We start from the raw sequence: 17,602 nt of genomic DNA, 5'->3' as shown, positions 1-17,602 counted from the left end.
CCGGGCGACCCTGTGTGGAATGGTGGAAATTTCTTTGGAAGTTTAAGGAGGCAGACAAAAAGAGAGGCTCCTGCTACAGTACAATAACAACATGTATGACATATATGTATATGTCAGCGTTAAAGGTATTTAAAGGCTAACCATATCAGAAACCGCATCTATTGTAAACTGAGACCGAAATCAATGATTTGGCTTAATGCAAATTCAGACTTGATACACAAGCTGCCATTATAGATGTCCCAGCTATATATAACAACTGAAGTTAAATATTTCATTTAGTCTCATTGGAGACACTAAGGTTTTTATATAAAAAATGCAGTTCTGCAAAGTAGCTTTTTTTATATTCCCTTTCTTTTTATTATTATTATAAATGATTGAGTGCCGTTGAGTCAATTTTGATATTGATAACGTCCTCCTATTTACATTTTATAAAGTTTTACACCTTAAGTGTGAAGACACACAGAGCTACTAGTAGCGGCTACTAAAATAGACAATGCTGATCATTTATTGATAACGTGTGTTTTAGCAAAGGCAATTCTCATGACCCACGCATCAACCTACACTCGCTCACCTCACTTACCAATAAAAACTGCGTGACAATATCATTGTTGGAATGATAATGGCCACAGCTTTATTGAAAAATACAACAGTGCAAAATTATTAAATACAATACAAAATTGGTAAACATGTATAAACATAAACAGTACATCGATATAATAAGTGCAAAACATTACCATAACCAAAAACACTGACCCTGAGCCCCTTGCCAGCCTGCCCTTCCATAACCAGCCTGAGCCCTGTTATCCTCCAGCCGCCCAATCCCTAGCTCGGAGGATACCCGCCGCCAATCTGGGACCTATCCAGTCCCCTTTTCTATTTAGCCATATCAGTACCCACCCAGCGCTTTATAGCGCACCTTTCATATTCCATCCACCAATGGTCACCCACCTTAGGGGTTAAACCATCCACTATACCTGATCTGGCATACCAGAACAAGCTTACCCCCCCGGCAGACTGACAAGGACCCGCCAAAGCTGTGACCATGACGCTTGTTCGTCTGCGCCACTTTACTTGTATTTCACCCCCATTTTTTTTTTAAACTAAACCCGTGTACCCCTAAGCCCTCCATGGCCACATATGTGGGTGGGGACCTTTCCTCTGCTGCTTCCCCCACAAAATGGTGGATAGCCAGCCCTTCTCCACCCCCCACCCTCTTTCTCTCCCCCTTTCAATCCAAGCCAGGGCCGCCATCAGGGGGGCACAGGGGGTACAATTGTCCCAGGCCCGGATGATTTTAACTTTAAAAGGGGGCCCGGCCGTGCTAAAGTTTTCTTAGTCGTTCGGGCCCCCTTTAATCAATTCCGGGCCCTGTCATTGGTGGCCAGCGGGTAATCCTATTGGCTGCGCCCCGTGCGTACATGTACGTCAGTACGCACGGGGCGCAACCTTATAAAAGGGCCTGTCTTCTGTCGGCTCTCAGAAGCGCTGCGGTGTCATCCAGGAAGGGCCTTGCCGAAAGGAGTCAGAAGCCACCGCGAAGGAGCCGCTGCCGCATAAGACGCCAGAGGTGCTGAACAAGACGCTGGCTACCAATGTACTGGGGGAAGGGGGGCACAGCTGGCTAAAAATGTACTGGGGGAAGGGGGGCACTGTTGGCTACCAATGTACTAGTGGGGCACTGCTGGCTACCAATGTATTAGGGGGGCCCTGCTGGCTACCAATGTACTAGGGGGGGCCTGCTGGCTACCAATGTATTAGGGGGGGCCTGCTGGCTACCAATGTATTAGGGGGGGGCCTGCTGGCTACCAATGTATTGGGGGGGGCCTGCTGGCTACCAATGTATTAGGGGGGGCCTGCTGGCTACCAATGTATTAGGGGGGGCCTGCTGGCTACCAATGTATTAGGGGGGGCCTGCTGGCTACCAATGTCTGATGTCTGTGAGTCCTTTGTACTGGTGGGAGGGGGGCCCAGAAATTTTTTTGGTGAGGGGCCCCGTGATTTCTGATGGCGGCCCTGATCCAAGCTGCTCTATCCCCCCGCTTGTGATGCTGGGCTGGGTCATGCAGCCCCTCCTATGACCCTGCTGCTCCAGGGCTAACAGTATTGTCCATGGCAGGGTATTTTCTGGTGTTTAGTAGCCGTAACAAGTAACTGCCACTAAGTAGCTCCATGTGTCTTCACCCTAACTGGGCAACTGTCATATATTAAAGAAACATTTAGCAAGCAGAATTAATGTTGTTATATTTCTCCCTCTCCGTCACTTTCAGCTCATCCTCCTCTTTTTTTCATGCTTTTGTACATACTGGGGATCATTTATAAAGTTTACACAGAGAGATTTTTTTCATAAATGGTTGTTTTGTGCATGTTTTCTTCTAAATGCTTACATTTTGCACTGCTGTGCACCTTTTTTGCGAACTGCAGTGAAATTCAAACTGCACACAAAAATTTACAAATGATATTGCAGTTTGCATGGGCAAACCTTCTTTGCATGTTTATTGTGTGTGAATATAGCGGCAATTTTCACTTTGCAAATTTAACTTAGCAATTTGTGAAATCAGTTTAGTGAACATTTTTTTCCGGACACACATAAAATTTCGCAATTTGCAAATATACCATGTTAAAAAAGCTTTTGCACTGAATAAAAAATTCACAATTATGTATGCACAACAAATGTACCATATTTATAAAGATAAACAAGGACAGGGCAAATATATTCACTGTGTGAATAATTTTAAAAAATGACCCTCCCTGATTCTTATCAGGGGGGTGGCAACCCTAGTTATTAAAAAATGCTTGGACAAAAGCTGAATTTGGGTAAGAAACATGTAGATTTTTAAATGAACCCTATAACATTTGTTTAGTAAAGAAGTTAATTTTGTAGCTGTAAAGCTGGACGTGAGTCCGGCTAATACATAATCATTGGCTAAATAGAATTTAGTTATTAGCCCTTATGAGAGTTCTATAGCTTTTTCTCTCCTATGCACACTGAGTAAAACAATAAGCCTCTTAATAATAACCCAAAATAAACTGTTTAACCACACCTCACTTCTTGTAAGAAGCACCTGTGTGTTTAACTGTATCAATCAAACCTGGATCAATGCTGTTACGGGGTTGCTGATCCTTTTGTCTGGGGAACAAAGTTAAATATATAAAATACAGCATTTCTCAAAGCATTCATTTTTAAAGTTTAGTTCCCCTTTAAAATCTTGGGAACTACAATGTAAAATGTTGTGTTCTCCATCACAGTATGTATCCCGCGCATGGGGATTGAAATCTATAAGCTCTCGGTTTCATTCAACTTCATTGGTTGATAGGTTTATAGGTTCATTTTCCCATATTCTGTACCAGGTTGGAAGCAGGACTGAGGTGTTACAGCATTGCTTGTTCAGTGTCGGACTGGCCCACAAGGATACCAGGAAAATTCCTGGTGGGCTAAGGTGCCAGTGAAAAGGGAAGAGTGGGCCTAGGGTCTAAGGTTTTCTTGGGGGCCCTTGGCACCCCAGTCTGACACTGTGCTTGTTAATAATCCAATATATGCATACAACCTATTTATCCTATTTTATTTTTCATTCTAGGAGCCTTTATTTTGCTGTACCAAAAATAATATTTAATTATGTTTAATTAACTATTACATACTTCATTTTGTTTAATAATGTAATCATTTAACATTTATTTTATTATATAGCTGTTATCATTTATTTATAAAGCTGTTTATTTTTTGCTATGTAGAATGTAGTTCAGGAGAAAAGGTCCAATTAGTCTTCAGCAATAAATGAATCTCCTTTTATCTCTCATCCAACACATGTGGAATACAATTATACCAAAACTTGCTTTAAGCCACCCAGCACTCAAACCTAATTTTAACACAGCCAGTCTCAATTTGCATTCGCTCACCCCTTCACAAATTTGGTCCAGGTGCGTTGCCCCCAGATCATTCCCTGAGTGAATGGTCTGAGGCCAGGGACCTGGACTTATTAAAATATCATGTAAATCTCAGTTTTTCATGGACACTCACCCCACTTATCCAGTGGTTCAGGTGCAGCACCCCAGACCTGTAGCAAAGGGAGACCCAGCAGTCACAAGCACAATTTCTCGATGGGTACGCACTCCAGACACAGGTGAAGGTGGTTAAGAAATAGCTTTATTCACAATATTCCTGACGCGTTTCGTGTCTTTCAACACGTAGTCATAGGTATAGTGCGTACCCATTGAAAAATTGTGCTTGTGACTGCTAACACATGTGGAAAACATGTTTGAAATCAAAATACAAAGTGGCAAAAAATTAATTTTTGTTTATAGTGAACTTTTCTGTGATGATTTGTTTCATTAACATGCAATGCATTTTTTAGATTGACTTTTCTGACTCACATAATAATGTAATTATCATATGGTGTTTCATCTAAATACTTTTATAGCTGTTTTCTTTCAAATCAACCAACACAAGCTTATTAATTGCTGGGATGGATGAGGATTCTTTATATGTAACAATGAGTTAAAGCCTAAATGTAACCGATGGAGATGGCAACATCAGAGTCCCTATGGGTAAAAATACACTGCATTAGAACTAGATATAATGTAGGAACTAGCACAGATAGATTTTTGAAGAAATATTTGTAGGGGAGCTAATGAGAGGGGGTGCTCTGTGAGCATTTAGGAAACACCTAAATATCAAAAAATGTGATATAATTTGATGTTTTAAAAAATAAGTTCGTAAAGGAGAAGAAATGTAATTAATTTAAGACTGGCAAGCATAGATTCAGTAATTGTAAAAAAAAAAAAAAAAAAATACTATCAAATGAATATTTTTTTTCTTATTGGTACCCCTTTTCCCAATTTCCCTAAAGCAGGCAATGAATCAACCTACAATATATATTTGCCTATGTGGCCTCACTGTCCCTCTCATATTATGTCATAATCTCTTTAGGGCAATGGTACACAGGGTGATTTGGAGCAATTCACTGGACAGATGCACTTTCAAGCGATATATATATATATATATATATATAGAAATGCACTGTCCATTCCAGAGAATAGTGATTTTAAGCATTTTGGCTCCCGCCCCCTCACCAGCAGAACCACAAACTACTAGAGAGACAAAATTTAGCTTGTGCCTCATAACCATTATACATGACCAGAAAAGATCCCAAAATGATTGGGGCATGCAAAGCTGAGCCAGCCTTACAAGGACAACTTTTTGGTTTGATAGCCTGTAAGGAGAAATACACACAGAATATTATATTATATTATATATATTTAACTTTAGCAAGAAAAATATTTAAAAAATATTAATAGATGTAACTTAAGATAATAAACCAACTGTAGAAAATAAACAAAGTTTTATAAAAGCTCCATTCTGCCAAATAAATGTGGCTGGCTACTAAGATAAAGTAACTAGTAAACTGGGTCAGAGTAACTGCTGTAATATATTAAGATTTCAAAGTATTTGTAGAAATGCTGAAAAAAACACTGGTGAAGAAAAGGCTGATCCCATCCATACCTACCCTGTGTGTTTAATGATAGGATTGAATACTATCCACCTGTCACAGTGCTTGGGAGGTGCACGTTATAAGCTTCATCACATTCATCCTAGATAGAAACAAACTTTCATAAGTAGAATATGAAATCTCACAAACTCAGGACCTTTTAGTTTGCGGTGAGATTCTTTAATAGGCCACTTAATATAAACTATCTGTATCTGTCTGTGTTCATTCTGGGGCTATAGTTTCCCTTTTAAGGAGAATTAAAGCCTAACTAAAGAAGTATAGCAGAAATGTTGTAAATTTGTTTTAGCGTCTGTACCAGCCCAAGGCAACCACAGTACTTTAGCAGTGAAGATCTGTGCCTTCAAAGATGCCCCAGTAGCTCCCCATCTTCTTTTCTGCTGCTTCACTGCACATGCTCTGTGCTGCTGTTAGTTACTGAGCTTAGGGACCCACTCACAATATACTGTATATACAGAATATAAATATAAAACTGATTAGTAAATAATAGAGATAATTACAGGTATGGGACCTGTTATGCAGAATGCTCGAGACCTGGGGTGTTCCGGATAACAGATCTTTTGGATCTCAATAACTTAAGTCTGCTAAAATCATTTAAATATTAAATAAACCTAATAGGCTTGTTTTGCCTCCAATAAGGATTAATTATATGTTAGTTAGGATCAAGTACAATGTTCTTAAAAGGAAAATAATTACAATTTTTTAAAATTATTTGCTTATAATGGAGTCTATGGCAGATGGCCTTTCCGTAATTCAGAACTTTCTGGATAACAGGTTTCCGGATAAGGGATCCCATACCTGTACTACATGGCTGCTTAGAAACCAGTGCATTATGCATCAGAATTCATTCTCAGCCCTGTAGCACAATGCCGGGCCAAGCCGGCCTGATGGCCTAGGCAACCTGGTCGGCTTGGCCCACCTACGCCAAACCCTGCCCCCCTCCCCTTGTGCTCGCATGCATGTGCAAACAAGCACACGATGCACGCACACGGGGCGGGGGGGTTGCGGGCCGCTGGTGTGTGGACTGCAGTGAGGGGAAAAGTGTCCGGAACTAGGTAGGTAAAATAAGAGGTTCCTGCCTGACACCCCCTCCCCACGGTTGCACTCTAGGCAGCTGCCTCTTCTGCCTACCCCTAGTTCCGGCCCTGCTGTAACATCAGCTTATATGACAGACAAACCTTATTTTTTGCTTGATGATTTGTGTCAACACCTAAGTTTAGCTTCTCAAAAGCTACTCAGAGCACACTAAGGGCTACATTCATCAAATCACGAGTTCGAATCCTGAATGGGAAAAATAATGTCATATCAAGAATCTGATTCATTGAGTTGAAAGTCAGAATTAACACAATTGGTCTCAGTTAACAGCAACAAAAGTATTTGTAAAAATAACTGCTAACTAATATTAACATATATGAGCTGGCATTTGGTGCTCCGTGTCTAGCACTATGACATAGTAAGCGTATGAGCTGTTACAACAATGAGCAGGAGGCTAGCATGTGTACTTATTATAGATCCTTCCTGGCGTGACTCATCAGTCCTGCAGCTTCCTCACAAGAAGACGCCCACACAGCACCCCAGTGCTTCACTCTAATATTAGAGTTTGCCTTCTCCAAACTGGAACATACACATCAATCTGCAACAGATGCAGCACAACCTTTAAAAGAGTTGTTGCAACAACATGCCATATGCTCTGAAGCTGCATTAAGCATTGATTTGTTGATAATATAACCAATGTTTAGTCTGTGTAGCAGACAAAGAGATATCTAGAATTACACGTTTAGAACCTTATTGTATCAGACCAAGTATTATAACAGTACACACATACAAAACCAATGAATTGCCAATTTCATTCAGCACTAGACCAGTCCAAAAATAAATTTAATACAATAGCAAGGGGGAAATTCACAGACATAGAAACTTTGAAACAGACATAAAACAGACATGAAACTTTGCACCAGAATGCCATAGAAACCAAGCAACTGTAGCCAGTACTTATGTTATCTGAGTTAACAGATTAATAACTTACAAGTAAGTAAGCAATAAGTTGTAAGTTTATAAATACAAATACAAAGTTTATAAAAAAAAAAAGCAATTAGAGGACTATAAGTAGTACAATTATAGTGACAATGTACACTAACAATACTGAATTGGGCTAACTATGTCACAGGGGACGCTCTAGAGCAGCGCTGTCCAACTTCTGTGGTACCGAGGGCCGGAATTTTTCTGGCCAACGCAGTAGTAGAGGGCCAATAATGAAAGCCAGTTTGACCACTCCCCCTTTTTAAACCACACCCACTTAAAACCACACCCATGTTATCACAAGAGCTTTTAAGACTATACCCACATTAATGGTGGTAGCGCAGCAAAACCCAAAATGGTTGGTGCTCACTGTAGGGATATCATCCTTCATTCATATGTGAAATATTATGTCTTATTAAGACTCAACCTCCTCTTCCCCTGTGGATAGCACAGCAACCCCCAGCACATGATTACACATCTTAGGGACCATATAATGACTATTTTAAAACCTAACAAACTCCCAGAACAAACCCCTGCCAGGTTCACCTCCCACAGGCAGCATAGGGCAGGCAGAGTATGGCACACACAAGCAGCATAGGGCAGGCAGAGTATGACACACACAAGCAGCATAGGGCAGGTAGAGTATGGCACACACAGGCAGGGCAGGGCAGGGCAGGCAGAGTATGGCACACACAGGCAGCATAGGGCAGGCAGAGTATGGCACACACAGGCAGGGTAGGGCAGGCAGAGTATGGCACACACAGGCAGCATAGGGCAGGCAGAGTATGGCACACACAGGCAGCATAGGGCAGGCAGAGTATTGCACCCACAGGCAGCATAGGGCAGGCAGAGTATGGCACACACAGGCAAAATAGGGCAGGCAGAGTATGTCACACACAGGCAGGGTAGGGCAGGCAGAGTATGGCACACACAGGCAACATAGGGCAGGGGAATTACAGGCTGAATATGAGGTGTGAACCATGCAGTGGGCAATTTAATCTAAGTACTGATACCATTTAAAGCTTCCACAAAGGTAAACCATCAAAGCAGCCAGACAGGTGGGGGGCCACACAGAGGGGGGTCGCAGGCCGCCAGTTGGACAGCCCTGCTCTAGAGCGACAAAATGTTGGAGGAAGAATGAGGAGCCAGTGGAGTGACAGGCAGCTCATGTTCACAACGCCAGTTGGACAGCCCTGCTCTAGAGGGACAAAATGTTGGAGGAAGAATGAGGAGCCATTGGAGTGACAGGCAGCTCATGTTCACAACAGATTTTGCTAACTGCATTCAATTACTAGCTGGACCATGCTCACATCCATAGAGAATAACAGGCATATAGAAGCATCATGTGACTGCACCCAACAAGATGCAACAAACAATCTACTTCATCTGACACAAATCAGATTGCAGTCACAAAAATGTCCATAGAATAAAAACCAATGAGGCGGCACAGCGATGCATTGATTATCAGTACTGGTTCCAGAACTATCAGCTGCATTCTCCAAGACTACTGCCAGTATGTAAATATCAAATAGGTGACCACTCTAAGCAGTTTAATTTATAGCATGAAGAGTGTTAACCCTTCAGCAAATGCATGGATATAATGAATACATTACTGCCTCCTTCAATTAGGAAACATTCAACATTTTTTTCTTGTTTGATGGCATAAAAGACAGAAATAGATCCTTACCAGTTTGGGTACCAGTTGGAACATTACCCTAGTCTGAGCAGTGAGTACCTTTCTAGATAACAGGCTATAAAGGCTAGAGATGTAGCGAACATCGCCGAAAATGTTCGCGAACCCGTTCGCGGACTTTTGCCAAAACTCGCGAATATTCGCGAACTTTGCGAACCCCATAGACTTCAATGGGAAGGCGAACTTTAAAACTGATTTTAAAGTTGTTTAAAGGGTGCCACGACCTGGACAGTGGCATGCAGGAGGGGGATCAAGCAAAAATTTCTCTGAAAAATACTTACTATACTACTACTGTAAAAAAAACGCAAAAAAACGCAAAAAAAAAAACGCAAAAAAATAACGCCAAAAAAAAAAACGCAAGCTATTCCTATGTATATGCATAGGCAATAAAACGCAGCGGAAAAACACGGTGGGAAAACCAAGGCGAAAAAACGCGGCGCCAAAAAAAAACGCGGCGAACCCAAAGTGGCGAACATCGGCAAAAGTCTGCGAACCCGATGTTCGCGCGAATTAGTTCGCCGGCGAACAGTTCGCTACATCTCTAATAAAGGCCTGGGCCTGGGGTGGCATGCCGCTCCATTGCCTACTGGTAGCAGAAAGAATGGAGCTGCGCTGGGTGGGGAGGAGATTAAACAGCTGTTTGGATCATTAACACCTGTACTTTTGAGTAGATAGTAATAGATGTGGCCTGATATCTTCTGAAGTGCCAACCATAAAGTATACCTGTGTTACTTGGTCTTCTCTACATTAACATTTTATGTCATTTAGAATTCGTACTCTTTGGGCTTAGTGCATCATATAAATACATAAAGCTACATCAAGGGTGTGCAACTTATTATTCTAGCTCTATATACCTGTTATAAATGTTAATTTTCTCAAATGTCCTTGCCATGTCCCCTGATTAGCATTTTATCGGCGGTAGGTAATGCCTGTTCTATTTTAGCTTGCCTTGTTATACCTCTGCAGATTTTACCATATATTTTCTGAATGCTAACTCTGTCTTTTCTGTCTTGAATAAAAGAAACACCCACTTCTTTCTTTCCTGCTGTTACTCACCTGCTTATTAAGCCACATTGTGAATAAATGTAAACTAAATAAAACATATAGCCAAAGGGAATTCAGACCTTAGTTTAAGTTTATGTAATCAGTATACATTTTTCCTAGGTGTTCTGTGTTTTAGCCTTAATCAGCTTATCCCACTCTACATTGTATACTGACATTCTAAATAATGTAACATCTTGGTTTATTTGGTGTCAGTACTTCCAGAATGTTTCCATAAACATATTGGCATTATATGATCTAGCAAAATCTTGTACATTTTCCTCTTAGCAGAGGAGAACTTTGGACTTTGTTTTTGAAATGCTAATCAGACAAGTTCCATTAGAATCTTGTTTTCCCTCAGTGGAAGAAGCCAGGGATTATCTATGCATCATAACATGTAACACAGGACTGAGATCACTTGAGTTCATGGGATAGTAAAACCATAAATAGATCAAACTTGACAGGTAGAGGTACAGTAATTGATAATTGAATGTATGTTGCCTTGTATGATCATGTTATGGAACAAAAAGCCCAAATCGGATTCTGCCATGATGCAGCGTAAATACCTAGTATTTGAGTGACAGCACCATCTCTGACTCTAGTGCTTTTTAAATGTGCAAGTAATTTGCCTTGTAAAACTCCTATAAGATGCTTATATTGGATACATTAATACGGAAGTATACTGGCCCACTGTAGGATGTCTCAGATAAACATTATGTGAATAATAAAAACATTTCTCCTTGTGTTGGCCTATAAACCACTGGCCAGTCCCACTGGCTTTGTTCATAGTATCAGTATTTGAAACCCCCACTAGACGAAAAACTCATCCAAGCTAGTAAGCTAGAAAGCCTGCTGAGGGTCTAGTCCCATGAAACACATCATCTGCTTGGTAAGGCACTAGTCTAGATTTAGATGATGGAGGTGCAAAAATTAGCACCAGGTTGTGATTAGCATGCATATGTAGGCAATTATGTGCATTATCTTTCTTAGCACTAGAGCATATCTATGACAATTTTATAGTCTGCAGCTAAAATGCACCCGTTATGTGCTGCTGTGTGTCTTTGCTAGGCAAAATACTATAAAACACTAAACTGTATTACACCGTGTTCCATGTAAAAGGCATGACTATACTTTTACTGAATCTTTATTCCCACATTGTTTACATGAGGCAGAGAAATGCCATTATAAAAGGCTTAACCATGTGTGCTGGATGGCTGGCACTAATCCTTTGTCCATTTGCAACACTAACTGCACTACTATAATAAAACCAATACACAAATATAAATTGAGGTTGTCTGCAGCTAAACTAGTTTATTACCAGATGTTTTAGAATAAGTCCAATTGTGTCAGAGGTTTTCTATATTCTGCAATCACTTTGTAGTAGGATCACAAACAGACCCAAACTAATCCTCAACAGGAGGCATAATAACTGCATAAATGTGATATCTCCCAACTGACTTGCAGTAATCCCTACAGACCCAGCAGCAAATTGAACTGTATTGACTGTGTGCTGGAATTTCTATCATTCGATACTCCTTCCACATGACTCTCTCAGTTAAGACAACCATTTAACTGCTTTAAGTGAATGCAAATTACAGTGCGCTAACAAAACAAATGATCTAATTTGCTCAAATTATCAAAAAAGTAATTCCAGTACTAATACATATAAGTATGCAGTTGCATAGGTCAATCAGTCACTATGATATGCACATTAAAATTTTAAAAAATTTCAGCGGTGCTTATTAAAGACACAGCAGCACATAACAGGTGCATATTAGCTGCAGACTATACAGTAGTCATATAAAGGCACTAGTGTTAAGAAAGATAATGCACATAATTGCACACATATGCATACTAATTACAACGTGGTGCAAATTTTTGCACCTCCATAATCTAGGTCTAGACCAGTTCCTTACCAAGCAGAGGTAACCTAGACACTCAGCAGGCTTCTGCAGGGTAAAATTGGGATTCTACCCAGATGGTGTCCTACAACAGTGCACCCTAGTTGGGAAGGGGGTTATGAAAACATGATTGGATGATTTTTTTCACTCGTGGGAGTTTCTAATTGTGAGACAGGTGATTGCCCTGGCAGTATACACAACAGGGCAATGGGGGAATAAGGATCCTCTATAGCTCAGAGCATGGGAAGGCAGACACTGGTGAAGTCCAAATCAGGATTGAAAACCTGCAAACAGTATTGAGTATTAGATTCTTAAAATAGGGAGCTCCAGCAGCACTAAAATATTAGGCAAAAGTAGCAGAGCAATGGCAAACTCCACTAAGGAAATATAGTGGGTTTAATAAACAGATCGGATACCAAATGCAGAGAACAGGCATTGAAAAAACCTCTGATCTTGTAGGCAATTATGAATATATGATGCTGGTTTAACTTTGGGCTAAATGCCCTTATCTAAGTTGGTGCAACAAATCTTCCCACTCACCAATATAGCGAAACGGGACTTGGCATGCAAGTCATGGGGAAGGTGTGAAGAGTAAGTGAAGGCTGTGGATGTGGCGGAGAGAGGGGGCCTGCTTTGGACGCCTGATACTGAAAATGTATCACTAAACTTGTGCAAAACTAGTTCCATGCAGGAAAAAAATTGCAAAAAATGGGCAGCAAAATGGAAATTGAGGTTCAGTGTTTGAAAAGTGAAAATTTATGCATTTTGGTAGAAATAATATAAACATGAGTTATACACTAAATGGTAGTGTGTTGGGGTATCCTTAATTGAAAAACATCTGGGGATTTTTGTGGAAAGTTGATTACAATTACATTTTCTTTCCTTATGCAAGATTTTTTTGGGTGTACAATCAATATATAAGCATTTGGGACTCTGATGCTAGGAAAAGCAAAATGCATATGAATAAAGCTCATACCATTTGATCAATAAGCAGGAAGAAGGAATTCTACCCCTTAAATATGGAGGAGACAGCAACCTTAAAGGGATACTAACACCAGAATTTAAACGTTTTTTACATTGTCTTTGCATGAGCTTTAGATTTTCACTGTAAAAGTATTTGCCTGATGGTTTTACATTACCCATTTGATACCCCATGTTCCTCTGTGGGGGGCTGCTATACATATGTTAACCCTTCAGAGTCCATTAGCCTTAGAAGCTATAACTGACAGGTTGAGAAGGGACAGTCAGGTTATCAAACTTTACTTACAAAAGCAGCCCTATCAGCAAAAAAACTATCAGCATTACCTATAGGCAACTTTTAATATACATTAATATTTTGAAGAGTAGTTTTTTACAGTCAGTATCATGTTATGCTTTAACATGTTGTTGTCACTTACTGTACTGGGCTATTCAAAGCTTTGGAGTAGACCTATAGAGTTTGATTTTCTTTAAAGCTTAAAAGGATCCTGTAATAATTTTTATGTTGTACATTTAATTTCTAAATTACACTGTTTACATAGCAAATAATTTACTATACCATTTAAAATGTTATTCTTGAACCAACAAATGTATTACTTTAGCTGTAATATTGGTGTGTAGGCAGCCATGTCAGTGCATTGTGCCTGAGTCTGAGCTTTCAGAAGAATCCAGCGCTACACATTAGAACTGCTTTCAGGTAACCTATTGTTTCACCTGCTCCCATGTAAAGCTGGCCATACACACCGATAATATTGTACGAAACCTCATTGCGTGTATGGCAACTCAGCGAGGCGACCGATATCACAGACGGCTGCAGATATTGGACGACTTTCCGATCAGGCGGGTTAAAAGATTTTGATGGCACAGAGCAAAATCTATGTTCAGGGCTGAATCGGCAGAAGGAGGTAGAAATCCTATTGTTTCTACCTCCATATCTGATGATTCAGCCCTGAACGTCAGTGGAGGGTTGGAATGATCTTTCGTGCGACCGATGGTTTATTTTTTTTTGTCTACTGACAGTTAGTAGCCAATACAACTTTTTGGCCTTTACATTTGCTATAATATGCGATTTGTTAAAAATAAGCTTGTAAACATCTGTAGAAAAGATTTTAGCATAGTTAATTTAAACATGGTAATGTATGGCCTATTTCATATGAGCATAAATATTAATAAACGTTTTCTTTAACTTCACCTTTTTTTAAATAAACGTTGCACAGCCTTTGAGATGTGTCTAAGGGACTCATATTAAAAATATAGTTTGCATTCAGTAAACCAATTTAGCTGCACACTGAAAATAGCTTAAAACAGTCTTTTTCTATAAAAAAAAAAAGAATGTATTTGCATCATGAACTCCATGAACAATTAACAGTAAGCCTTTATCATAATAATAATAATAATACCATTGTATACACTGCCCACTCTAGGGTTCCCACTGCTGCCTGCATGCACAAAACAGGAAAGAGAAGGGGAAGGCACTGTACATAATACGCTAATGAACATTTGGTATATTTGCTTGCAGCTGAAGTCACTTAAACCTACACATCTATGTCTGTTGTGACCCCATGGCTAGTGCATTTAGTCATGCTTTATAGGCGCATCAGTAAGGCATTATTAACATATTAAAGACCAAAGAAATTAAACAGAGGAAGAGAGCTGTCACTGAACTATGCATAGTTCATTAGGACAGTCAACATTGTACAACATTTCACAATACATGTATGTACTATATGTGGATGTGTATAGTGTGTTTATATGCAAACATAAATGTGCAATGCAATAAAGCCTGCTCCTTTCCATTTTCTGTAACTCACTCCATGCAGCACACTGACCATGCTTAAGGCAGTAGTGGTAGCAAAGACTGACCCTCATTGGTTAGTGATCATATGCTACATGGCATATTTAATGACACACATCTATCTTACATACATCCTTGACTGTAGCTGACTCTCAGCATTAAATTAGGGTTCCTACATTAAACAAAGGCAAGAGCAATGATCTTCAGCTTGTGGCTATTGCTAATCCACAATTTGCAACATTATTCTCAGTGTAAATTCAGTTCAGGTTATCTAGACATATGGCTCATGTCATTCCCCTACCACTGACTTGAACAGCATCTCCCAGAAGGTGCCATACTTCTTGCTATACCAAAACACTAAATAACAATCCTGTCAGAGGCTCAATTAAAAGTCACACTATACTCACACTACATAATTAATTATAATTTCTCCTTTACCATTCATATTATTGCACCCCCTAATTGCTCTTGATTCACAACATTCAGTGTAACAATAAATGAATACAATATAATGAAATGCATATCATCCTGTAATAAAGCAATACTCCAATGTGCATTTTACTGTAATGTGTAAGTAAGGAACCAATACAAACTCATAAATAAAACATCATCCTGCTGTTAGCCCTGAATACCTATCTTGTAAAACCTATTTAAGGGTTTTCATATAAAGCGCTGTCTAACCATTGTTAGAGAAATACCTGATGCCAATGTTATTAATAGAGAAAATATAATATATACAGGTATATAGGAGGGTAACACCTACATAATCATTAACAATTACAAGTGCAGTATGCAAATTTCAATTTTTATTGCATTCCTTTTACCCAGAATGCTGCATTTGCCCCTATAATTCCAGTGTAATTGTGGCAGCGAGGGGCAGATGTGCCTGGCACGTCAAAATGTGTACAATTGTGCTAAAATAGTTGGAGTGGAGAATTGCATCATTGCTTTTTAGTGTCAAAATGATGCATCAATGTGATTCTTTAGGTGCAAGAATTCTGCAACTCCCAGTCCCTCACTCAACACATATGCATTCAGAGCATAATACTTGCTGCTATGAACTACAACTTCCAGAACCTCACTAAAAGATCACATTCACTCCATGACACCTGTTGCCTTGAACTATGACAACTCCCTAAAGCTCAATGAGCACATTGATGCGTCCGCCACTGCAGTGATCGAAGTGCAATTTTAAGCTCAGTTGCCTTCTTTCCCCACAATGCAGCATTTTTTACCAGAATGCCAGCAGCATTGCAATCACAACGAGGTGATGCACTTGGCATAAGTGTGCTGCACCAACCGCAATTGCAACCGATTCTGCAAAATTAATGCAACTGCGGGTATATTTCTCTGCATATTGGGCACAGTTGCGCATGATTACCAGTGTTCAGCACTCTTGTGACGTCTGCACCTGATATTTTAGGTGCAAAGTGTGCTGGGCCTATACCTACACCTGGTCAGGAAGTGGCTATAGTTCCAGGGTTCTCTTGCATCAATGGACACAACAACATTTGAATTGGAACAGAAGGCAGAAAGGGCCAAGCAACAATATGGAAGTTCATGGAGTACATTTTGATGCAAGTGCCTTTAAATGTGGTGTTTGCATGCAAAAGACTACAGGAAAATTTCAGGTACTACAACTGCCCTTGTGGATATAAATAAGCCCTTACACACATTAAGGGGTGTATTTATTAACATTGGAGACAAACATCACAGCTGAAGTGGTCCATAGCAACCAATCAGCAATTAAATTTGAACAGTCAACATCAAGTTAGAAAACAAAAGCACAGATTGATTAGTTGCTATGGGCAACACCACCAGTGATGTTTGTCTCCAATGTTTATAAATACACCCCTAACTGTATAACAGCAGCTGCTTTGTAATGCAACTCCCAAGATCACATCCCTTTATTGTATAACACCTGCAGCTTGGAACTATAACAACTCCCAGCAGCTCACATAAAGATCACACCCACTCACTGCATAATACAGTAAGGATTGAACTTCAACTCCAAGGGGCAGATTTATCAAGATGTGAGCTCAGAGCTTAATACATAAAAACTCACACATGTTCTATTCATTCCTATGGGGTTTTTAGAAGTGTATTTATCAAAAAGTGAGTTCTAACTTTCACACATTGATAAATACAATTCTTAAAATCCCATAGGAATAAATAGAATGTGGGTATGTTTTTATGTAATAAGCTCTGAACTCACATCTTGATAAATCTGCCCCCAAGACTGCATCTCTCAACACCTCAGTCAAAGATCAGTTGCTGAATAGCACCTTCTCCAAACTATAATGATTCCCAGCACCTCACTCATAGATTGCTAACATAGACCGCATAACATTTTCTTCTTTAAAGTCTAGTGCCTCACTCAAACATCAAATTCATTAATGTCATAACACCTGCTGCCATGAACTACTCCCATCACACTACCAATACACACATTCACTGACTGCAGAACATCTGCTGTATTGTATTGACCCCTATTTGTTCTATTAATGACTGCTCTGCTGTACAGTGCTATGTACACTAGTAGTGCTATATACACACATACATACAGTATATCCATTGACTGTTTAACATTTTTGCTTTGAACTGCAGGTTTTAGCCAAAAGGTTGTGTGGAAATACTGGGAAAGCAGCAGAATTTTTCTGTTATTATATCTTGG

The sequence above is a fragment of the Xenopus tropicalis genome, chromosome 3, assembly GCF_000004195.4.
Source record: "Xenopus tropicalis strain Nigerian chromosome 3, UCB_Xtro_10.0, whole genome shotgun sequence".
Taxonomy (NCBI): domain Eukaryota; kingdom Metazoa; phylum Chordata; class Amphibia; order Anura; family Pipidae; genus Xenopus; species Xenopus tropicalis.
Note: the sequence above shows the minus strand (reverse complement) of the source record.